Genomic DNA, 25,923 nt, shown 5'->3' on the forward strand with positions numbered 1-25,923 from the left:
ACAAGGCAATAACAATTTTAACCTGCTGAGCGGGGTCTCCAGCGGAACGAGATCTCAGAGAAAGATACAATTTACAATTGTGCTTAAAATTCAAAAAGCGAGATCTATCTCCAGAAAAGAACTCAGGTATAGGGATCTTGGGTTCAGACATAGGAGCATGTATCACATAGTCTTGGATATTTTGAACCTTAGAGGCAAGAGTATTAAGATTAGAAGCTAAACTCTGGATATCCATTTCTCAACAGCAGAGATCTGAGCCATTCAGGGGTTAAGAGGAGAGAAAAAAAAAAAACAGCAATTATGGCTAGACAGAACCTCTGAGTAAAAAAAAAAAAAAAAATGTCAGAAACTTATTTTTTCTCTCCTTCTTTAGCCAATACCTTTAACACATTATGGCCGGCAATACTGTCATGATTCCCAATGGCAGGGACATGGGCAAAAACGGACTAGCTCTAGGAAGATGGTATCTCAGGTAACCGCGATGCTGAACCTAACACGCAAATAAAAGTAGCCAGGGGGTGTGCCTACGTTGTATCCCTAGACACCTCGCGACAGCCGGAGAGCTAACTACCCCTATAAGAGGAATACACAGACCTGGCTTGCCTCCAGGGAAACCCCAAAAGTTATAGTAGCCCCCCACATGTAATAACAGTTAGGTAAGAGGAAAACACAAACGCAGTATGAATATAGATTCAGCAAAGTGAGGCCCTCTGACTAGATAGATGAAAATACAAAAGAGGACTTCGCGGTTACCTCAAAACCCTAAGCAGCCATCCTGAAACTACCTTAACTCCGTTATCAACTCATGACACCGGAGTAGTAATTTCAGATCACTAGAGCTTCCAGCAGCACAAGAAATATAAATGCATGCTGGACAAAACAAACACAAAAAGCCAAAGATTTCAACTTAGCTGAATTGCAGACTTGGAGCAGGTAGCAAGCAACAGAGATGCTCTGGTAACATTGATTGCCGGCACTAGAGTGACTGAGAAGCCAGACTAAATAGGAAACTCCCAATTTCCTGATGAAAACAGGTGCACTGGAAACACAAGACCAAAGTCAACCAGTACCACCAGTAGCCACCAGAGGGAGCCAAAAACAGAATTCACAACAGCTTATAACCTGATTCGCATCTGAGAGGGGGACTAATGGAAGACGGCTTTTAATACCAGGGATGGGCACTATGAATATCTGGTGATGCCCTTCGGGCTCTGTAATGCACCAGCCGTTTTCCAAGACTTTGTTAAAGGTATCTTCCGGGATATGCTCTCCACCTCGGTCATAGTCTGTCTGGATGATATTCTCATCTTCTTTCCAGATATTGACTCCCACCGGAGAGATGTTTGCTGAGTCTTCGACCTCTTACGGCAAATTCCCTCTATGCAAAGTTGGAGAAGTGTATGTTTGAGCAGGAGTCTTTACCTTTCCTGGGCTATATCATCTCTGCCCAGGGATTGGCTGTGGATCCTGCCAAACTACAGGCTGTGATGCACTGGCATAAACCCAATTCTCTTAAAGCGGTGCAGCGCTTTATGGGGTTCATTAATTACTATCGCCAGTTCATTCCCCACTTCTCAACTTTGGTAGCTCCCTTTATTGCCCTCACCAAGAAGGGAGCAAATCCCAAATTGTGGTTGTCACGATATGGTATGAAATAATATAAGTTAGCTTTCTGGCTAGCATGCTGTGGGCTAAAGCCCCCCCCCCCCTTCTTGGGGTGATTCTGCAACAGCTTTTATGGCTTCTTGCTGCATTCCTGACTTTCAGCTCCCAAATCCCTCCTGCCCATCCTGAAGGAATTTATACGATCGGTATGGATGCATAGACAGTTGTACCAGCTTAAACTGGTCTGATCTCACTTGTAAAACCATGAGGCTCTTTGTTCCATTATTGTAAGATATTGGGCCAACAATGTAGGCTAGAAAAAATAAGAATACATATTGCTAAAGTCCATCGGCGCATCTATCCATCATGGTAAGAAGGAGCTTCCAAGTCCAACAGGGACTTTGGATTTCTCTGTAATTATGCATCACAAATAGGACATGTTTGATCTCATTAGAATGCCAACTTTAATATGAGATGAATACTGGTTTTGTTATGTTCCGTCTCAACCAGCCTAAAAGGCAGCATTTCTAGTGCAAGCAGTAGAGAAATATTAGAATTGATGACTGTGGCCTGTGGGGTGTTGGCTGAGATTTTCCGCTTGGGTTCCATAGACTGGGTTATAGACAACTGAACCCTGTGCTGGGACAAGCACGTGGACGCGCTTGCTGATGGTGCTGCTTGACTGTGGGCTACAACAGCTGCAGGGCTAGAGGCATTTTCACATGCATGGTGTACTGGGGATTGGCTTCTATGCAAAACAGTGGAAGAAGCAATGTTGTGAAAAGCAGGCAGTGGTGCTGGAGCCTAGGGTTCGGCCCAAAAAGTCGGGTGCTTTGCTTGCATGTGCCTGATCATGATGGTGGTGGTCAGCCTGGCTGTTTAGCTACCCCTGCTGATGCGGGCATGGCAGGTGCTGCAAATGGCCTGTTTGGGGTTATCGGCAGAGTCCTTACAAAATAGCCAGACTTGGGAAGATCTCACAGGTGGGATGGCAACTTCACTCATGTTGCTGTTACTGGGGAACAGATGCACGCCTTCTGTATGTGGCCAACACACTGCTTCTTCCTGCCTGTTGGGGGATATGCCTCGTTCACCATTTGTGCTGCTGTCCTTGCTATGCATGTCCTCCTGCCAGGTTGGGTTAGTCACTATGTCATCCACCACATCGTCTTCCACATCCGCACCCTACTCCTCCTCCTGACTTTCTGGCAGTTGTGTCTCATCATCGTCCACCTCTTGTGACACTTTCCCACCATCGCCTTCGTGTGACCGGGGCTGGTCAAAGCTTTGGGCAGCTCTACATGCGATGTCATCTTTCCCCACTTCAAGTTGACCGGCAGAGATTTCTGAATATTGACATGGAAAACTGAACAGCTCTTCAGAGTGTCCGAGTGTGGGATCAGTTGTCTCAGGGCAATCGGCATGGTGGTAGGAAGGAGGATCAGAGTGAGGAATATGCTGGCCACTCTCACAGCTACTCAGACTTGACCGTGTGGAAGACAAGGTGGTGGTGGTGGCTAAGTGACTGGAAGCATTATCCGCTATCTAACCAGCAACTGTTTCACACTGCTCTGGCTTCAATAGTGGTGTGCTGCGGTCCCCCAGATACTGGGACAAGAAGATCGAGCGAGTAGATGTGGGTCTTTGTTGTTGCCTACTTTCACCTTGCCTACGGCCTTGTCCTCTGGATGCACCATCAGCATCACGTCCACTTCCCCGTCCCTTGCACCTTGCCTTGCCCATTTTAAATGGACTACTGCACTATTTAAAAAGCTCATCACAAATGTCTTTATTAGTGACAAAATAATATGTGATTAGTATGCCTGCAAATCTACGATTTTTCAAACCCAAACACCAGGCAGGCCTCAGCCTGACCTAACAGACTGTATTTGTTTTTTTTTTTAAGTTTATTTATGCAAAATAGCGCTGTATAGGATTTGAGTATCTCACAGCCAAAAAATAAGTACACCGGCCTCCAATGCCAAAACTTGGAGCAGAGATATATGATGGCTGTAATGGAAATACCACATTGGCAAATCTGTGGCCTTTTAAATTTTTTTTTAGGCGAAATAGCGCTGTATAGAATTTGACTATCAGGCAGCCAAAAAAAAAATACACTGGCCTCCAATGCCAAAACTTGGAGCACACAGATATATGAGGCCTTTTTCGGAGAATTTAAAACACCATAAAAAAAGGGCACAAGGCTAGCACACACAACTATGCTACGTATGCCTGACAAACTATAATTTTTCAACAGGCCTCAGTCTGACAGAACAGACTGTATATTTTTTTTTGAGGGGGGGGGTATTTTTGAGGAAAAAAAATAGGTATATAGACAGTAAATAAGCTGCAGCAGCAGGCAGTTATGGTGCTTGGGGAGGGGTGCAGTGGGAGCAATGGACGCACATACAGTGCCTGCAGGCCTTGCACTGATGTGGATATGCTGTGCACTGACTGCCTAGCGCTGCAATATCGGGACCCACAAATTAGCCCTAAAAAGGACTGTTGGTTTCTCAGGAGTTGTGGATGTAAGAGTTGCAGACCTACACTAACTCTAAAACCTCGATTCTGACCCGATCTCGGCAGCAGCTCTCCCTACTCTCGCTGAATCAGGAACAGAATGCGGCGAGCAGGGCGGCGTCCGGACTCTTATACTTGAGATGATGATGTGCGGCCAGCCAATCACTGCATGACCACAACAATGATGCCTGTGGCGTTTCATGGCCTGGCAGACAATCCCTGCAGCGTGATTGGGTCTCTAAAGTCCACCAAAACTGCTGGGTGGAGACTGCAGTTATCGCCGAATAATCCCGGAAATGGTCGCTGCTCGCCAATTACGCCGAGCTATGACATGTTCTGTAGCGGAGATACAGGCATTAGACAAACTTGTGTTAAAGTTACTAAGACTGAAGAGATAGGAGGGACTGTGGAAGCCAGCCCTGTTGGTGATGTCACGGGCTGCGGGTTATAAGTTTCTGGCAGGCTTCCAGCAGTTTTTTTTTACCTGAAGAGCCCTGACTGCAAGTCCTGATGCATTGGGACATATGGGAACTCCACTAGCCTGGTTGCCTGCAATGCTCTGAACACATGTAAGTGTTGATTTCTCATGTAATCCTTGTTTTTTATAATTACCTTGTACATATTTACAATTGTCTCATATTGTAATGTTAGGGTGGTCTCAAGCGGACCAGAGTATATTGGATGGTTTCCATATATTATTATGAGGACGCTCGACTGGATGATTAATTCACACAGAGACAAATTGTATCTGCATAGAAAACAATCATAGCATCTTTATTCCCTGGTGACATTATATACCCTTCCTCCAAAGGGCGTTTACATCAAAATGGTATACAAACTATTGATTGGATAAAAGCATATTCTCACATGGAAAAGTACCATTCTTATACAGAAAGTAGATAATTAGTATCATTAAGGTGGACAACGCTCATTAATCATTACTATCTGATAGCTCCCACTACCAACACCGTTATTAACTATTCCCTTAAGCAATATAGGGTTTGTCAGTAGTTTCGATCACGTAGCTGAGAGAATTTAGTAATTCAGACAGAGAGGTGAAACATAAGTCATGTAAGAATACATATATGTGAGGATAAACTATGAGGGTCCCTGAATTCCCTATCAGTCCCCCCTTTTGAGAATAAATATGATTCTTCCTTCCCCCCACAGGTATATCAAAGGCCTAATGCCAGTGTCGGACTTCCTGTTCTTACTTTCTTCTTTTCTTCAGCCGAATTCCCCATGGGGCTGAGAAGATCATATTCCTTCTCAACTACAATAATTGATCATATTCCTCATTACGGGCTTTCACCTCAATATACATAGTTTTAGTAATAGTCGCATCGATCAGTCTCTGAATCAGTCCTCTTATGCAGGGTATACAGCAGCATCCACAGGTAACAAAGATCACGGTCACAACTGCCAGAGAAATGAAGATGCTGGACACCAGATGACTCCATTCTCCAAACCACGACTCAAGCCATTCTGAACACGGGTTGCTGATACCAGAATTTTCTGTTAGTTCATCACATAATGATGTAAGATCCTCCAATGCCTTTGTGATGCGTTCGTCAGAAACTGTATTATTAGGAATAAAAGTACAGCTATAAGTACCAAACATTTGACAAACCTCTCCTTTTTCTTCTAGTAACGTATCTAAAGCCATTCTATTCTGCCATGCTATCCAAGAAATTGGGCCTAATTGTTCTGCTATTCCGCTTAGTGCATCTCTTGTGGCTTTTATAAACCTTTTCTGATTATAGTAGATATAGTTTATCCAATCCACATTTTTATTGTTTACCGCCCCTTCAGTTTCTATGAGAAATTCACAGTTAGCATTACTACTTTTTCTACCAATGTTAAGATTCCATTGGCATTTTCCTATTTTACCAAAATCAAATCTAAAAGTTGCGAGGTTCTTAGAGGTGTCAAACCGCATAGTTATTATTGTATCCTTTTGTATTATCTTAGCCATTTGTCCCTCCTGAGGTGAGGTTGTCATCATCATTAGGAGCAGGATCATCATTCTTCCAGTGGCTTGCATGGATCCAAGTAGGCTTTCCCCCAAGCTTTACTGATATGGCTGTAGTGAGGAGGACTTAGAAGGGGCCGTCAAATCTTGGCTCCAGTGGTTTCCTTGTGTGTCTTTTAACCACTACCCAATCTCCTGGCTGGAGAGAATGGGTTCCCTCTTAACTCTCTGGGTCTGGAATAGAATCAAAGACTTGTTTATGCACAAGCGGGAGTCTCCTTTGGAGGCTCTGGACATAACTGGTGAGATTGTCACATTATAGTTGCAATATTTGTGGAAAGTACAGGCCTAGCCTTGGTACAGACCTGAACAAACCCTCAAAGGGTAACATTTTTATTTTCCTATTACATATATACCTAATGGAACACAGAGCCAAATAGTAACACTCTGTTCAAGATTTCCCCAATTCCTCACTAGCTTTTTGAATCATTAGCTTAAGTGTACCATTTATTCTCTTAACTTTCCCACTTGCTTGTGGTCTTATAGGGGGTGTGAAATGCTTGTGTGACCCCCAACAATTGGATAACATTCTGCATTATCATCACCGATCCCCTGCAGACTGTGAGCCCTCGCGGGCAGGGTCCTCCCTCCTTATGTACCCGTGTGCCTTGTTTTTGCTCATGTTTAATGTATTTGTCTATATTTGCCCCGTATTTCACATGTAAAGCGCCATGGAATAAATGCGCTATAAAAATGAATAATAATAATAATAATAATTACCTCTCTGCTGTAGTGGCTTTTTGCATCAGAAAGGCTTTCAGTCATCCTGAAAAGAGATCAACACACACGAGCACATACATTCCTACCTGAGGGAGTTGTATGAAGTCAGTCTGCAGTCGTTGAAACGGGTAGAGGGCTTAGGCATGTGTTTGTAGTGCATTCTCTATACTACTTATGTTGTGCACATGTTAGATATGCCTGTGTAAATCTAGTAGCAACCATTGTAGATCCAGGGAAGACCAATCTCCCATCTACCAAAGCCCATATGACATTCTTGGACCAGTACGCTGGACTGTGAGCCGCTTGGGCCATCACAGAATACAGAAATTTTGGCATACACACCCACTGTCCCACCTTCCACAAACCTTCATGGTCCTGAGTTCCAACTTCCGACCAAACCTTCGCCTCTTCCACGGTTGCTCGCCGAGTCAGAGCCTGCAAGATTCTTAAGTCCCTCTGGTTAACCTCAGTGCTTACCATGACCAGTGGAGGTGCCCCAGGGGTCTTGTGTTGCCTAGACATTCTTGCAGCTTCCTTGGCTGCTCGGTCCACATTGTCATTGCCTCGTGCTTCATTGGTAACAAGTTTCGTATGTGCCTTTACCTTCTCTATGGCAACCTCTTTCGGAAGCAGTAATGCCTCTATTTACTGTTTGATGAGGTACTTGTGTTTAATAAGAGTGTCTGTTGATGTAAGGAAGTCTCTCTCCTTCCATATAGGACCATAGTGGTGGGTCATCCCAAAAACAACATCTAAAATTAATGTATATGTTGTATGCTTACCTTCTGCCCCTGTAAGCGCTTCAATGAGTGCCATCATCTCCACCGCTTGTGCAGACATATGAGGAGGGAATGGTTTTGCTTTCACTACCTCATACTGTGTGACCACTGCATACCCAGTGTAGAACCGGCCATCCTCATCTATGCTTCTTGAACCACCTACTAAAAGCTCAACATCTGGAATAGTGAGAGGTACATCAAAAACATGTGAAAACCCTGCAGTTTCTGGTGCCATAAGGGCTATACAATCATGTTCATGGTACACATCAAATATTTCATCTTCTGTTAAATTTTGCAAAAACAGTGTTTTTTTTTTTTATAAATATCTAGTTACTGCAACATTCTAGTTAAACCTGACTAAAAATACTGTTACATCATATGGAATATGGATAGTTACTGGATGATCCAGTACAATTTCTGATATTTTATCTAGTGGAAGTGAAACAGCTTCTACTACTGCTCGAACATATGGTGCTCCTCTGGCTATATTTTTGAGCTAGGACCCTTGTAACATGTCCTTGTTTTTCTGTACAGAAAGGAAGAAAAAGTTTAGCATAGTCTGGTGTGCCTAGGGCTGGAGCAAATAAATATATACATATACACTTTATTTTTTTTTTTTTTTTATTTTTTTTTTCAGTTTCAGTGAGCAAAAAACCATCTAATGCTTCCTGAGATATGCAATTACTCAAAAACACAACTTTTAGCTGACAAAACTGTAATTTTTCCCTAAAGGCTTCACACCCTTTGAAAGCAAGGTTTTGAGGCAGTGAGACTGTGGCTTCACAGCACACATCTCTGTTTGGGGCACAAAGGAGTAGGTCATCCACATACTGGAGCAGAACCACCTTAGCATGTGTAAGGACCCAATCCTGCAAAACAAGTTGCAATGCAGCAGTATACAAAGTTGGAGAATTATACACTCCCTTTGGTAACACCATCCACGTATACTGCTGGCCCCTGAAAGTAAAAACAAACAAATATTAACAGGCTGAATGTAGAAATACAGAAGAATAGTCATTTATTGCATCGGGTCAATTCTGATTGAGGGGCTTTTGACCTTCGTTTCAAATGAATCATTATTATTTCAATTATTATCTTTGACTTTGCCCATAATTTCTGGGACTTGCGCCAGAACCTCATTATCAGGTAGGGAGCTGGAACCAGACTTGTGCAAACACACCAAACCTTTGCATAATGCAGATTCTGGGATCTCAGCTGACAATTTAATTGTACCTTCTGACTACAGAAGTAAAAAGGAGATAGAGACTAAGAAAGAAAAAAAGTTTTTTGGCAAAAAGCCAAAGTTTTAAAATTTCAATAACTTTCTAAGTAAATAAATGCAGACAATTTTGTCTATAGGGTAAAGGTACCTTCACACGAAACGACTTTGTAACGATATCGCTAGCGATCCGTGACGTTGCAGCGTCCTCGCTAGCGATATCGTTTCGTTTGACACGCAGCAGCGATCAGGATCCTGCTGTGATGTCGCTGGTCGCTGAATAAAGTCCAGAACTTTATTTGGTCGTCCGATCGCCGTGTATCGTTGTGTTTGAAAGCAAAAGCAATGATACCAGCGATATTTTACACTGGTAACCAGGGTAAACATCGGGTTACCAAGCGCAGGGCCGCACTTAGTAACCCGATGTTTACCCTGGTTACCAGCGTAAAAGTAAAAAAAACAAACAGTACATGCTCACCTGCGCGTCCCCCAGCGTCTGCTTCCTGACACTGACTGAGCCCGGCCCTAAAGTGAAAGTGAAAGCACAGCGGTGACGTCACCGCTCTGCTGTTAGGGCCGGAGCTCAGTCAGTGTCAGGAAGCAGAAGCTGGGGGACGCTGGGTGAGTATGTACTGTTTGTTTTTTTTACTTTTACGCTGGTAACCAGGGTAAACATCGGGTTACTAAGCGCGGCCCTGCGCTTAGCAACCCGATGTTTACCCTGGTTACCCGGGGACCTCGGCATCGTTGGTCGCTGGAGAGCGGTCTGTATGACAGCTCTCCAGCGATCAAACAGCGACGCTGCAGCGATCGGCATCGTTGTCGCTATCGCTGCAGCGTCGCTTCGTGTGAAGGTACCTTTACATGTACTTGGGGTATAGAACTTATATGCAAATTTTTGACACTTGGCAAAATGCCAAGTTAAACCGCAATATTTCACAACATTTTGCTTTTCCATCTGGGGTATATCTTATCCCTCTCCGAGTTCCTATCTTCAACTAACAACTTTACTTTTATCCTTCTCATTGCACTTTCTAATTCCTTTCATCAATATTTCACTTTCTTAAACTGAACATCCCTTTATAACCATTTCTTTTTATCTCACCTATCGACATACTTTGCACATTCTGAATCAACTTAACATTACCTTCTAGTGATCTGTCCTTATGACAGACATCAAAACAGTCCCATTTTATATTTCAAATCCACTGCGGAGAGCATAAAGTTTTGTAGACTGGGTGTGATCCTATGTTTTTTTCTTTAAAGGATACCAGAAATTATGTTCCTCTATATGACTCAACAATGCTCCTGGGGTCCACTGAACAGTCCCATGAACATTAAGTCTGAACACTCTAAAATTTAGACATTTTTCTGACAGAGGTCCAAACCCAGTGTACTCTTGACTATAACTTGGTGAATAATTTTAACAATTTACACTTGGATGATATAACTAGCATTAATCCATATTTACACTCAGGGCATGACATATACAAGGTATTTGCCGGAGACCGGCCTTTTACAATATTCCAACTAATCCTAACTGCCTACACACAATGCAAATATCAAAATTCCTTCGGCACAATATAAATTAACATATCTCATCTTGTTTACAACACTTAGTACTGTATTCCATATATAGACATAAACATCAAACATACACATATTTAATTAGGAGCTCTGTTTTCTAACACATATGCGCTTGATATGAAGGACCTGTCCATCTGGACTTTGACGTACATACAGGGAATTATTTAGCAAGGATTTTGGAGTTTGGTTTAAATGAGAATCACTTATAAGGGTATGGGTATTCACAAAACTAAGTTCCCATCTACTATTCCCTCTTTGCATAAATCTTGTTCTCACCTGTGTGGTCCTAGGTAATACTTTAGTTAATTTCCACCTACCATAACGGACATTATTCTCATCTATTAATTTTCTGAAACATACACAACCCACACAAAACCTGCAGAGCATTTTGAACAGTTGCTTCACTTGCAGCCTCCCCAAATATTAGTCATTCACTGCAGAATCATAGGCCACCAGTAACACGGACAGGACAAGCCCGACTGCGTGCTTCCCAGTCTTTCTGCGTAACTCCACAGTATTGACAAAATATTTGGTTTCAGCTCATCTCATTCATACACATGTGACTATGTGTTTTTACTTTGCTAATGTTCCTCAGTTTTATTTCCGGTACCAGTTGACCAGAGATCATACCTAGGTGGTCTCCCTTATACAGTCAGGATTTTTATTGTTAAATCCTTATTACATACACCCGATCTTTTGAATTCAAGCAATGAGTCTCATAAATCAATCACTTTCTTACATACACACAATTATTCCATACAATGAGCATCAGTATCTTTCACAGCTACCTGACCTTTTCTGTATTTTCCCTATGTCATTTGTACTGCCACTTCCCCCTTTTTCTACTTCTGCCTATCTGCTCTATTTTTCTCTCCCTATCTCAGGTTGATGCCTTCCCTACAGCCTTGATGTGTAGCTCAGCTTGTGCCTATTTCTTATGGCCCTCAATTTGGCTTCTATAGTGCCCGTTTATGTCCACACTTTCGAACCCTAGACTGTTCTCACAATCTGTGGGCGGCAGACTCCTTAATTCCTCTTTTTGTTCTCACTTTCTAACCCTAAACTGTATTTCTCAGTTTGTGGGCGTGTGAACCCCTAGGAGTAATGGATTAGTGATTTGGCCAATGTGACTACTCTGTCACCTGTTATGGACCTGGTGGTTAGGAGCACCCGGAATGACCTGATGGTTAAACTAGAAATCACGGACAAGCTCTGGGGAAGTGGGAACTCTACTGACAAGAAACCCTACTCCTATCACACACACTAGAAATAGCCGTGCAGCGTTCCTAACTCTCCCTAGATGCCTCTTCACAGCCTAAGAGCTAACTACCCCTAAAGATAGAAATAGAACCCTTACCTTGCCTCAGAGAAATTCCCCAAAGGAAAAGGCAGCCCCCCACAAATATTGACGGTGAGTTAAGAGGAAAGTACAAACACAGGAATGAAACAAATTTTAGCAAAGGAGGCCCAATCTTCACTAAATAGTCAGAGGATAGGAAAGGGAACTGTGCGGTCAGTACAAAAAACTACAAAAACCACGCAGAGTGTGCAAAAAGACCTCCACACCGACTCACAGTGTGGAGGTGCAACTCTGCACCCCCAGAGCTTCCAGCTAGCAAGGAAATATCATGATAGCAAGCTGGACTAGAACATAACATGAACAGATAAATATTTTCAAAAAGCAATGATCAACAAATGAACTAGCATGGACTTAGCTTCTGCTGGAGTAGACAGGTCATCAGAGAAATCCAAGAGAGATCTGAACCAGTACTGAGACATTGACAGCTGGCAGGAAGTAACGATCTGAGTGGAGTTAAATAGGGAAGCCAGCAGAGCACTAAACGAGGGCAGCTGAGAAAGCCAACCTCAAGGACCAGCAGTTCCACTCAAAGCCACCAGAGGGTGTCCAAGGACAGAACTCACCAAAGTACCATTCATGACCACAGGAGGGAGCCCGAGAACGGAATTCACAACAGTACCCCCCCTTGAGGAGGGGTCACCGAACCCTCACCAGAGCCCCCAGGCCGATCAGGACGAGCCAAATGAAAGGCACGAACTAAATCGGCTGCATGGACATCGGAGGCAACAACCCAGGAATTATCCTCCTGACCATAGCCCTTCCATTTAACCAGGTACTGAAGCTTCCGTCTCGAAATACGAGAATCCAAAATCTTCTCCACCACATACTCCAACTCCCCCTCAACCAACACCGGAGCAGGAGGATCAACGGAAGGAACCATAGGCGCCACATATCTCCGCAACAAGGACCTATGGAACACATTATGGATGGCAAAAGAAGCTGGAAGGACCAAACAAAATGACACAGGATTGAGAACTTCAGAAATCTTATAAGGACCAATGAAACGAGGCTTAAACTTAGGAGAAGAAACCTTCATAGGAACATAACGAGAAGACAACCAAACCAAATCCCGAACACGAAGTCGGGGACCAACACAGCGACAGCGGTTAGCGAAACGTTGAGCCTTCTCCTGGGACAACGTCAAATTGTCCACTACGTGAGTCCAAATTTGCTACAACCTGTCTACCACAGAATCCACACCAGGACAGTCAGAAGGCTCAACCTGCCCTGAAGAAAAACGAGGATGAAAACCAGAATTACAAAAAAAAGGTGAAACCAAAGTAGCCGAACTAGCCCGATTATTAAGGGCGAACTCAGCCAATGGCAAGAAGGTCACCCAATCATCCTGATCAGCAGAAACAAAGCATCTCAGATAGGTTTCCAAGGTCTGATTGGTTCGGCCATTTGTCTGAGGATGGAAAGCCGAAGAAAAAGACAAATCAATGCCCATCTTAGCAGAAAAGGACCGCCAAAACCTAGAAACAAACTGGGAACCTCTGTCCGACACAATGTTCTCCGGAATGCCATGCAATCGAACCACATGCTGAAAAAATAATGGAACCAAATCAGAGGAGGAAGGTAATTTAGGCAAGGGTACCAAATGGACCATCTTAGAAAAGTGATCACAAACCACCCAGATGACAGACATCCTTTGAGAGACAGGAAGATCAGAAATTAAATCCATGGAAATATGTGTCCAGGGCCTCTTCGGGACCGGCAAAGGCAGACGTAACCCACTGGCACGAGAACAGCAAGGTTTGGCCCGAGCACAAGTCCCACAGGACTGCACAAAAGAACGCACATCCCGTGACAAGGAAGGCCACCAAAAGGACCTAGCCACCAAGTCTCTGGTACCAAAAATCCCAGGATGATGACCAGCCAACACCGAACAATGAACCTCAGAAATAACTCTACTAGTCCATCTATCAGGGACAAACAGTTTCTCCGCTGGACAACGGTCAGGTCTATCAGCCTGAAACTCCTGCAGCACCCGCCGCAAATCATGGGAGATGGCAGACAGAATCACCCCCTCTTTGAGAATACCAGCCGGCTCAAGGACTCCCGGAGAATCAGGCACAAAACTCCTAGAAAGGGCATCAGCCTTCACATTCTTAGAACCCTGAAGGTATGAGACCACAAAATCGAAACGGGAGAAAAACAGTGACCATCGAGCCTGTCTAGGATTCAACCGCTTGGCAGACTCGAGATAAGTCAGATTCTTGTGATCCGTCAAGACCACCACGCGATGTTTGGCTCCCTCAAGCCAATGTCACCATTCCTCGAATGCCCACTTCATAGCCAACAACTCCCGATTGCCAACATCATAATTACGCTCAGCAGGTGAAAACTTTCTAGAAAAGAAAGCACATGGCTTCATCACAGAGCCATCAGAACTTCTTTGAGACAAAACAGCCCCTGCTCCAATCTCAGAAGCATCAACCTCGACCTGAAAAGGGAGCGAAACATCTGGCTGACGCAACACAGGGGCCGAAGAAAAATGACGTTTCAGCTCCTGAAAAGCCTCAACGGCCGCAGAGGACCAATTCACCACATCAGCACCTTTCTTTGTCAAATCAGTCAAAGGCTTAACCACACTAGAAAAATTAGCGATGAAGCGACGATAAAAATTAGCAAAGCCCAGGAATTTCTGAAGACTCTTCACAGATGTAGGTTGAGTCAAATCATAAATGGCCTGAACTTTAACAGGGTCCATCTCGATAGTAGAAGGGGAAAAAATGAAGCCCAAAAAGGAAACCTTCTGTACTCCGAAGAGACATTTAGACCCCTTCACAAACAAGGAATTAGCACGAAGGACCTGGAATACCATCCTGACCTGCTTCACATGATACTCCCAATCATCCGAAAAGGGCAGCTGAGAAAGCCAACCTCAAGGACCAGCAGTTCCACTCAAAGCCACCAGAGGGTGTCCAAGGACAGAACTCACCAAAGTACCATTCATGTCCACAGGGGGGAGCCCGAGAACGGAATTCACAACAGTCACCATCACTCAATCCCCTCACTGGCCTCCTGTAAGAAATGGCATGTACCTATTAAGTCTTAATATACAGAGAAATTCTTACATATCAACCAGAGCTTGCAAAACAGGTTTAACAACAGGCAGACTAAATGATCTAATTCTCTTAAGATCTTTTTGGCACCGTATGGGAGCTGCTAGTACATATAGGACAAGACAGACAGACTTTACAACATAAAAGATGGACTTTTATTGTAGAGAACTTATCCCCATTCAATCAGCTTGTCACACCATACCTCTATCACTCCCCAAGAGGACGTCTCCTCAAGGTTGACACACACATTTCATACTTCAGTCATACGCTAGACATATAACAAAACACATATGACAGGAACAGTAACACAGAAAATTTACCAATCCAATATACACTAAGTATCACTTGGATATTCTACGGTTCTTTGCCAAAATATGGGCTGGTTATATAGAAAGACTTGACACTATAACATACCCAGGGCTCGGCTGCAGACTGTGAGACAGGCGGAGACACAGAGAGAGTTTGTAAGAATACAAAGTTCTTACCTTCCCAGGATTTAGTCTGTGTTTCCTTCTGATCCCAAGCCTGTAATTGCCGATCCTCAGATATTGGTAGTCTTCCGTTTTTCCCAGCCCACCCAGGGTCGCCAAATGTTAGGGTGGTCTCAAGTGGACCAGAGTATATTGGATGGTTTCCAAATATTATTATGAGGACGCTCGAGTGGATGATGAATTCACACAGAGACAAATTGTATCTGCATATAAAACTATCATAGCATCTTTATTCCCTAGTGACATTATATACCCTTCCTCCAAAGGGCGTTTACATCAAAATGGTATACAAACTATTGATTGGATAAAAGCATATTCTCATATGGAAAAGTACCGTTCTTATACAGAAAGTAGATAATTAGTATCATTAAGGTGGACAACGCTCATTAATCATTACTATCTGATAGCTCCCACTACCAACACCGTTATTAACTATTCCCTTAAGCAATATAGAGTTTGTCAGTAGTTTCGATCACGTAGCTGAGAGAATTTAGTAATTCAGACAGAGAGGTGAAACATAAGTCATGTAAGAATACATATATGTGAGGATAAAATATGAGGGTCCCTGAATTCCCTATCAGTAACAACTTTATATAACCTTTTATAAACACTGCCTTAAAATCATTTGTGGAGTATAATATTTAATATACTAGATTCGTTCTTCCTGTTCTAAAACGTACCCTGTCTCCTGAAGGGAATTACGCTACTGTTTTAGGTTAGCTTCGGACCCCTTTAATTGAAGCTGGTGGCAGCTTACCGTGCAGGCCTTTGGGTGTCGTTGTAGCGACTGCGGCGTTGATAATTATTGTTCCCGTCTGAGCGGGAGTAGTGTATCGCGTCGCTGCAGCGTGCCCAATAGCCAGTACATAGCAGGCAGCCTTTCTGGCGACTTATTACCCTAGGTGCAGTAGCTAATCTGACCTGAGAGTAAGGGGGGCACCAGATGGCTGCAAGTTTCAAGTGGAACTGTAAGCGGGATATACATAAATCCCTGCAGTTCGTGGTATATTGAAGAGCAGTGGGATACCTAAAATAAGCACCTGCTGTAAACTAAGAGGTCAATAACCTTGTGTGTGTCTTTTCATCACATTGTAGCAGTGGAGGGATAACTAAGATAAGCCCCCCTGCACATGTGATAGCCGTCTGTTGGCCTAAAGTCACCCCGATCCGTGACATAGGGGTGACGGTCACGGTGTGATCCGTGACATATTGGTGGCAGCGGTCAGGAATCCTGACAAATTGGTGGCAAGGCGGTGGGATATTAGAGCATTAGTGATTTGGTTTGAGCTATCATTCCTCTCACTAAAAACTTGCAAAGTTCTTGCGAGGACTCAACGAACTCAGCAACGAGCAACGAAATCAGTGTTTGTTAGTTCTGAGACAATTGTGTACTGGTAATTATCCCCTCCCTTTCTCTTCGTTTTTCTATCCTATCTTTTATTTGGCAACTATGGCTGCAAAAGGAGAAGCCTGGTACACCCAGCAGAAGAAGGGCACTCTTGCTGGGGTATGCACGTACCATGGCCTGAACCCCGAGGGTAAGAACAAGGCTCAAATTATCGCTGACCTGGTGCAATTTAAAGCAGACCAAGCCAGGCCACAGAGCCCAGAGGCTGCAGAAGCCAGCACGAGCAGAGGTGGTGCTGCAGCAGAGGTCCAACCACTGAATGCCAGCCCTAATAGCAGCCAGGGCAGTTTGGACCCCAGTCTGCTGGCGGTCTTGGAACTACTCCCCGCCGATGACCGTGATGGAGGTCGGCAGCTGATCCAGCAATACCAGGAGCGGGAGTACCAGCTGCAGTTAGCCCGACTGCAAATGCAGGGGACGTCCCAGTCCAGCCGTGAGCCCAGCAGCGCTCAGATACCAAAGCCCCGGCCCGATCACTTCCCCTTTTTGGAAAAGGACGGGGACTTGGACACTTTTCTGCGGGCATTTGAGAAAGCCTGCAGGCAGTACCAGCTGCTGATACAAGAATGGGCACGATACCTGACACCAGGGCTGAGAGGCAAAGCTCTGGAGGCGTTTTCTGCACTCCCTCAAGAACAAGATGGTGACTATGAGGCCATCAAGCAGGCTCTGATAACAAAGTACCAGTCTACACCTGAGGTTTACCGTAGAAAGCTCCGGAACATCCAACGAGGCCCACATGACAGCTATGGCGATGTGGTGCATGGACTCAGGACCCACTTTCACCAGTGGATCCAAGGACTGTCAGTGACCACCTTTGAGCAGCTGGAAGACCTGATGAGCAAAGACCAGTTCTTACATCTTTGTCCAGCTGAGGTGCAACAGTTCGTGATGGACAGACAACCCAAAGACGTGACGAAAGCAGCGCAGATTGCCAATACATATGATCACTCCCATGATATACCTATGATATACTCCTGATGGCGGCAGCCTTCTCAAGGTACTCAGTCCCCAGTCACCACTATTTCTCTCGGTGTGCCGTACTGGCATTACACCAGCATGTGTCCCAGATCATTACCCATGCCCTCAACAGTGCTGTTACAGAAAAGTCCACATAACCACGGACACGTAGACAAGTGCTTGTGGCCAGGGATGGTACATCTTGCTGACGGCACACTGGGTTAACATAGTGGAAGCCCGAACCCAGTCGGAACTTGGGATGGAACACATCCTCCCCATGCCGAGGATTGCTGGCCCTACATCAATCAGGGTTGCCCCCACAGTCTACAGCTCCTGCACCTCCTCCTCCTCTTCATCCTCCATGTCTGAAATCAACACATCAGTCAGAAGCTGGAAGCACTGCAGCACTGCCTCAGCCAAGCTGCAACAGGCTATTCTGAAGCTAATCTGCATAGGTGACAAACCGCACAATGTAGAAGAGTTGTAGACAGCGCTGAAACAGCAGTCAGATGTTTGGATGACATCGCTGAACCTACAGCCAGGCATGGTCGTGTGTGACAATGGCCGTAACCTGGTGGCAGTTCTGAAGCAAGGTGAGCTCACACACATACCTTGCTTGGCCCATGTGCTTAACCTTGTGGTTCAATGTTTTCTGAAAAGCTACCCGGAGCTGCCGGATCTGCAAGTAAAAGTACGCCATCTGTCTACCCATTTCAGAAAGTCAGCTACTGCTTCAGCTGCCCATCCTGTGCTTTAGCAGCAGTTTTGGCTTCCAGCTCACTGACTATTGTGTGATGTCCCCATGCGCTGGAACTTTACACTGCATATGTCGGAAAGGATTTGTGAGCAGTAAAGGGCTGTTGTTGACTAAGAACATAAAGAAGGCCATCAAATTTCAGGTCAGACTCCACACATAAGACCTCAGGAGTGGACATGCATGTCAGACATATATAACATCCTTAAAAACTTTGAGGACTGCACCAAGATGGTGAGCGGTGATGACGACATAATTAGCATCATCATCCTGCTTCTCAGCATTCTGAAAAACTCTCTGCTAACAATCAAGGAGGATGCATTGCAGGCAGAGCACGAGGACATAGAGCAATGAAACATACAGGGGATTACACTCAGCCCAGCCTCATGTCTTCTCAACGTGGATTGGAAGGCAATGAGGAGGTGGAGGAGGAGGAGGAACAGGAGCTACTTTCATGCGCTAAAGACCTTACTACAAACACATCTGTATTAGCTTCTGTTCAGCGGGGATGGCCTGAGAACGAGGAGGAGGAGGATGAGAAGGAGGAGGACAGCATGGTCAGTTGTCGTGTTGGTGAGGACACGGAAGTCTTGCCTGTTAGCAGTATGGCACGTATGGCTGAATTTATGTTGCGCTGCATTTCACTTGACTCACGGATTATCAAAATTTTGGGTGACACTCATTACTGGTTGGTGACACTTCTAGACCCAGGCTACAAGGAGAACTTTCAATCTCTTCTGCCTGAGGCAGAGAGGTGTACTAAAATGTTGCAGTACCACAGGGCCCTTGTAGCGGGATTACTTAGAAAATTCCCATGTGAGAATGCTGGCAGCAGACGTCAGAGTTTGTTGTACAACGAAGGACTCCAAGCGAGAGAGACAGAAGTACAATCCAGCTTAGGCAGGGGAACAATGGCCAAGTTCTGGGACAGTTTTCTCAAACCCTCCCATCGCGGCAGCACAGAGGCAAGGGGTGCTGTCACAAGAAGTGCAATGTTTGGGAAGATGGTGAGGGAGTATGTTGCAGATCGTACAAATGTCCTCCATGATTCCTCTGTGCCTTTTAATTATTGGGTATTCACGCTGGACATGTGGCATGAACTGGCTCTCTACACCTTGGAGGTCATGGCCTGCCCTGCTGCTAGCATTCTGTCAGAGAGGGTTTTTAGTGCCGCTGGTGGAATTATCACAGATAAGCATATCGGCCTGTCAAATGAAAATACTGACATGCTGACTCTTATCAAAATGATCAAGGCCTGGATTGGGAAAGACTTCTGTACATCACCAAGTGAAAACAGCGAAACATAACCTCAAATACATTCTCTCTTTTGGGGAGGTGTATTCTCATGCACAACCACACAAGAGTATACGCTTCCAGATTTGGTCTGTTTGTTTTATCCTCCTCCTTATCCTGATCGCCCTCATCCAGAACCACTATATCGCCAGGGAGAACGTGGTCCATACAGTGCATTGTGGCCAAGGGGCCTGTGATGGCACTCTTTTATTTAAAAAAAAAAAAAGGATTTTACATTGGGGAATTGGGCATGACATTTCTTTGGGCCTACTTCTTAACTCGGTCTCCTGCAATCTGACCTGTATCTGCCAGTAGATCACCAGGGTGAACGTGCTCTGTACGCTGCATGTTGGCCAAGGGGCCTGTGATGAAATTCTTTCATTTTTTAAAAAAATGGACCCTACATTGTGGAATTGGGCATGACATTACTTTGGGCCTACTTCTTAACTCGGTCTTCTGCAATCAGTCCTGTACCTGCCACTAGATCACCAGGGTGAACGTGCTTTGTACTGTTGTAGGCCAGTGAAGTTTGATCAAGGGAGGCTGTGATAGCACTAGTCTATTTTTACAAAAGGTACTCCCAATTGGTGAGACCACATCCTTGTTGGCAAACACTTCATAAGGTTTGTGTACCTCAAAGAGCACACTTGAAAAGCTCCTTTTTGTGTTGCCTGGATGTTCACATTGGACACAATACACTTCATATAAATTTGATGAAGCAATGCTGTTACTTTGCCTCTGTAGTTCTTTAAAAATATAGCTTTGTACACTATATTTGTTTCTCTAGTTGCGAGCTTTAACTTTGTCTGCATCAAATGTACAAATGGCGAAATATACAAATGGCGATTTGTAAACAAGATTGAAATACTGTATACTGAATGCATTCAGACAATCACATAGCTGCATTTCTTGTAAAACTTTTATAGATGTGACAGACAATGCTCATAGTGACACAATTTTGATAAATGTTTGTTTATTCACTTCACAAACAGTTCTAAGCCTCTATATTTTTGCTGTTTGTCATTGTAAAACATTAAGGTTTACTGAAACTATGCCGGTGGTGGTTTGATCTAAATCCTTGTGAGGTTCTCTGTCTTGGTGTTGCTTCTCTGATATTCCAGATGGATGATGTTTAAAGGCCTCTTGGTGATGATCTAACTATACTGTATGTAGTTAATCTTCATATATACGTAATCAATATATTTATTTAATCCTTATATGTACTTATTAACCGGTGTATGTTAACATATACAAAAGTGTACACACTCACACTATTCAATCATACTATTCCCTGAATTTTGTAGTTTGCAATAAAATTGCCTTGTATTGCAAGTATTTGTCTTTTTTAAAACCTTATCTGAAACTTAGTGTTAAAAACATGTCAAATAAAATTGCCAAATTCTCCTGTAAATAATTGTGCAGAGGGAACCATCATACCATTAAAAATACCAGTGGATTTTCCTGGGCCCATCCAGTATGTGGGTTCTAAGGCCTAATTGGGTGCATATGACTATGCAGCTGGGCTGGCCTTCCTGCCAATGTGGAAAACCAAGGAGTATGGAGTACAAAATGCATATTGTGAAGTGGATTTTCATGAGCCCATCCACACTGTGGTTTCTAAGGCTTATTGGGATGCATATCAATTGGTAGCAGGGCTGGCCTTGAATTCAATTCAACACTTTTTCAGGTGTCCCCCCTGGACATCTTATGACAGGGGTATCGTGGTGCGTCGTAATTCTTGGCAGCCTATCCACTCACAGCATAGGCTACAACAGCTTAGGAGACCCACTGTTTCATAATGGCCTTTTAAAAAGATTAATGCCGCCTGATGCACCAGTAAAAATAGGTCCTATGACTTTAAGAGTCCCTCCTTCATATACATGAAACAAGATGGGTCTCCTTATGTGTCACACACCACATGACCAGCTAGGGTTGTTAAATGTTGCAATGACATTTCCCAGTGAATGCATTTGTAGTGGTTGAAAGCAATGTTAAAGTTGAAAAAAGCTTCAAAAACGCTGCGTCTGAACTAAGCCTAAGTGGGAGAGGAAATTTAAATGGTATAAAATTGGGATTATGGAAGAAATGGGTCAGTAGGGAGGGTCTAGATTGTAGGCCATGCTTAAACCTCTCTTTTCACCAGATGATCAGGGAATGGAAAGAGAATGGTGCTGTTATATGAAGACCTTTCGGAAGTTTCTGCATAGTCCAGAGCAGACCTGATAAAGAGAAAGGTGTCATAAAAGAAGATTCCAAACCAATCCACCTAGGCTGGCTATCTTTGTCAGTACAGGTATAGATTAACTGGGCCAGTTGAGCCAACTTGTAATATAGCATAAAATTGGGCAGGGACAATCCCCCCAATCTCCTGTGTATAAATAAGGTTTTCTGTTGGATCCAGGATTTCTTACCCTGCCACAGGAATTTTGAAATCATGTTACGGAGCTTGTATAGTGTCCTGGATGGTAACGGGATAGGCAGAGATCGGAAGACGTACAGGAATTTTGGGAGGGAGACCATCTTAATGGCATGGAACCTGCCGAGCCAAGATAGTGTCATGGAGGACCACCTGGAGAGGTCTGATTGGAGGCTTTTTAATAGTGGGGAATAGTTCCATTTAAATAGGGACGACCTATGGGAGATCAAGTTAACTCCCAGGTATGTCAGGTAGTGTTCTTTTTCAGTAAATTTAAATTGGGAGACCATGTTAGTTTGTGCTTCTTTTGGGGTATTGATAAACAGGGCTTCCGATTTGTCTACGTTACTTTTAAGGCCTGAAATTAGCTCTAAGGACAGTGAATAGATTCGGGAGCATGGTAATTGGATTGGTAAGGGTCAAAAGTAGGTCATCCGCGAAGAGGCTTGTCTTATATTGTTCTCCCAGGTCCTGGGGTCCGTGGATATTAGGGTTGACTCGAATGGCTTCCGCCAGGGGCTCCATAGCCAGGGCAAACAAAGCTGGCGATAACGGGCAACCCTGCCTCGTGCCTCGCTGTATGCTGATAGGGATAGGTTGATTGGAAGGTAATTTTAAATAAGCCGTAGGGCTATCATATAGTAATTTAAGGCTTGATATAATACCTGGTGGGATGCCAAATTTTGTTAGGATTTCAAATAAGTAAGACCAGGAGACTGAGTCAAAAGCTTTTTCTATGTCAAGAGCCAGCACTAAATGGGACTGTTTATGATAGTTAGCTGAGTGTATGAGATTCAGGTTCCTTCTAATGTTGTCTGGGCCCTGCCTTTTAGGTATAAATCCTACTTGGTCACGGTGGACCAGTGTGGGTAGGAATGTATTGAGCCTGGCTGTAATGATGGACGTAAATATTTTTAGGTCTACATTCAATAGGGAAATGGGTCTGTAATTCTTGGAGTATAAATGGTATTTCTTAGGTTTGGGGATTATTGTAACATGAGCAGTATAAAATTCGAGTGGCATTTGAGTTCCATTTAGGAGGGCATTACAGAAGTGTTGAATATGAGGTGTAAGAATGTCATCAAATTTTTTATAATATAGTGCTGAGTAGTGTTGAGCGATACCGTCCGATACTTGAAAGTATCGGTATCGGAAAGTATCGGCCGATACCGGGAAAGTATCGGATCTGATCCGATACCGATACCCGATTCCAATACAAGTCAATGGGACTCAAGTATCGGAAGGTATCCCTGATGGTTCCCAGGGTCTGAAGGAGAGGAAACTCTCCTTCAGGCCCTGGGATCCATATTAATGTGTAAAATAAAGAATTAAAATAAAAAATATTGATATACTCACCTCTCTGATGCAGCCTGGACCTTACCGCTGTGAACCGGCAGCCTTCTTTGCTTAAAATGAGCGCGTTTAGGGCCTTCCATGACGTCACGGCTTCTGATTGGTCGCGTGCCGCTCATGTGACCGCCACTCGACCAATGAGAAGCCGTGACGTCATCCCTCAGGTCCTAAATTCCTAGAAGGGAATTTAGGACCTGAGGGATGACGTCGCGGCTTGTGATTGGTCGCGTGGCGGTCACATGAGCCGCACGCGACCAATCAGAAGCCGTGACATCATGGAAGGTGCTGAACACGCTCATTTTAAGCAAAGCAAGCTGCCGGTTACTACCAGGGCACGTCAGAGGGTGAGTATATCCCTATTTTTTATTTTAATTCTTTATTTTTTACATGGATATGGATCCCAGGGCCTGAAGGAGAGTTTCCTCTCCTTCAGACCCTGGGAACCATACACTGGGAACTTCCGATTCCCGATACCACAAAAGTATCGGATCTCAGTATCGGAATTCCGATACCGCAAGTATCGGCCGATACTCGATACTTGCGGTATCGGAATGCTCAACACTAGCTGTGAGGCCATCAGGTCCAGGGGCTTTATTTTTTTTGAGGTTCTTATTTGTTGACATTACTTCCTCTGTGGTGATGGGCGTTTGGAGGTGATCAATGGCTGAGGCAGAGACTTTAGGGAGTGTCAAGTTTTCTAAGAAGGACTGGTAGTGCTGCGGGGGGGGGGGATTGGGGGGTGGTGTAGAGTGTTTGGTAATATTTGTGAAATGTATTGTAGATAACTTCTGGGTGAGCTGTAATTTGGCCAGTTGTTTCTTTAATGGAGGGGATACTGTTTAGAAGTTCCTTATTTCTGAGCTTACGAGCTAACATGTTGCTGGGTTTGTTAGCGTGTTTGTAAAAGGATGACTCGGTCCATGTTAACACTTTCTGAGTTCTGTTCGTTAGTAACGCATTTAATTGTAGTTTAGTGTCATGGATCTGCTTGATTAAGTAGAGTGACGTGGCGGTTTGGTTTGCCTGCTCCAACCTAGAAAGTTTGTTTTCCAGTTGTATCTGTTGTTCTGATCTTTGTTTCTTTTTGGTGGAGGCAATTTTAATTAATGATCCGGTTATGAACTTTTTATGTGCCATCCACACATGACTTTTGGATATGGGATGGACCCCACTCCTTCTTAAAAACACCATAACTACTGTAAACCTAGGTACTAAAATAAATACACAAAACACATTATTTTGGTTGTCAAAATGGCCACAGCTTTTATTCAAATCACAGGATTAAATAATCACAGTAGGAGTCAGGTGGAATGCTAGTACATTGGGATTCACAAGTACTGCGATATCCCCATCTGTCTGACATACAGCACCAGGACAGACAGCCATAAAGGGGCGGCACGCACTGGCTTGCCATTCAAGCAGAGCCAGTAAACTTTCAGGGCACCAATGACCCTATTATCCTCACTCCTGTGCTTAACCACTGTGCCCGCCCCTGATTGATGTTACCATTACAACGTCCTTGAGGCTGGCCACCAAAGCCGAGCCTGCTCACCACCATGAGGTTTTACATCCTCTATTAGTTAAAATGAGTCCACCTTAACTTGTTTGCAACTTCCACCTGACTCCTAAACCACAAAGCCGTGACGGGTTAAATATTCCAAGTCTCATTTGACACTTTTTTTTTTTTTTTTTTTTTTTTTTTTTTATAAATAATTAAATCAATTTTGTAAACTTAAAAACTAGAAGTCCCTGCAAAAGCATTAATGGGACTAAACTTGGCAAACCCCCGACTCACAAAGAGTCATCCTACAGCGCTCAGGAGAGGAAAAACCCCCTGTGGAGGAAACCTCCAGGGAACCATGGCTGAAGGATTGCCCTTCCCTTGGGCTTAGAAGGTTACCACAAATAATAACTCTTTATAGCCAATATACAATTGAACATGGTACAAGATATACAATGACAAATTCAAAAATACAATAAAACATTTATCATTATACAAGCAATAATTAAAAAGTTTAAGGACAAAGATTATAAACAGGGCGGGAGGGCGGGTAATGTTTCCTCCTGTCCATCCTGTGAGAGAGAGAGGGAGAGCCAGAGTTGCCTCCCCTATATAAGCCCCACCCTCCTCACAGTAATACACCAGGCACAAACATCTAAACTTCCTCTTAAAGCAACAACACTCTTGTTTAAAATCTACACCGCAATACAAACAAAAGCTGCAGGAGTTCTCGGTCCACCCCTCCCCAAGTCATGTCCACCTCCATCTAGTCTCCGGTGGTTTCTTGACTTTTGGATATGGGATGGACCCCACTCCTTCTTAAAACCACCATAACTACTGTAAACCTAGGTACTAAA

The 25,923-nt window shown here is 44.0% G+C and overlaps 1 long non-coding RNA gene across 1 annotated transcript in view; it reads left to right on the forward strand.

Annotated features, from left to right (window-relative positions):
* LOC143793417 (uncharacterized) overlaps positions 1-25,923 on the forward strand; it is a 200,256-nt gene that overhangs the window by 37,470 nt on the left and 136,863 nt on the right. The gene's annotated exons all lie outside the window — the stretch shown is intronic.

The sequence above is a fragment of the Ranitomeya variabilis genome, chromosome 1, assembly GCF_051348905.1.
Source record: "Ranitomeya variabilis isolate aRanVar5 chromosome 1, aRanVar5.hap1, whole genome shotgun sequence".
In the NCBI taxonomy this organism is placed as follows: Eukaryota; Metazoa; Chordata; class Amphibia; order Anura; family Dendrobatidae; genus Ranitomeya; species Ranitomeya variabilis.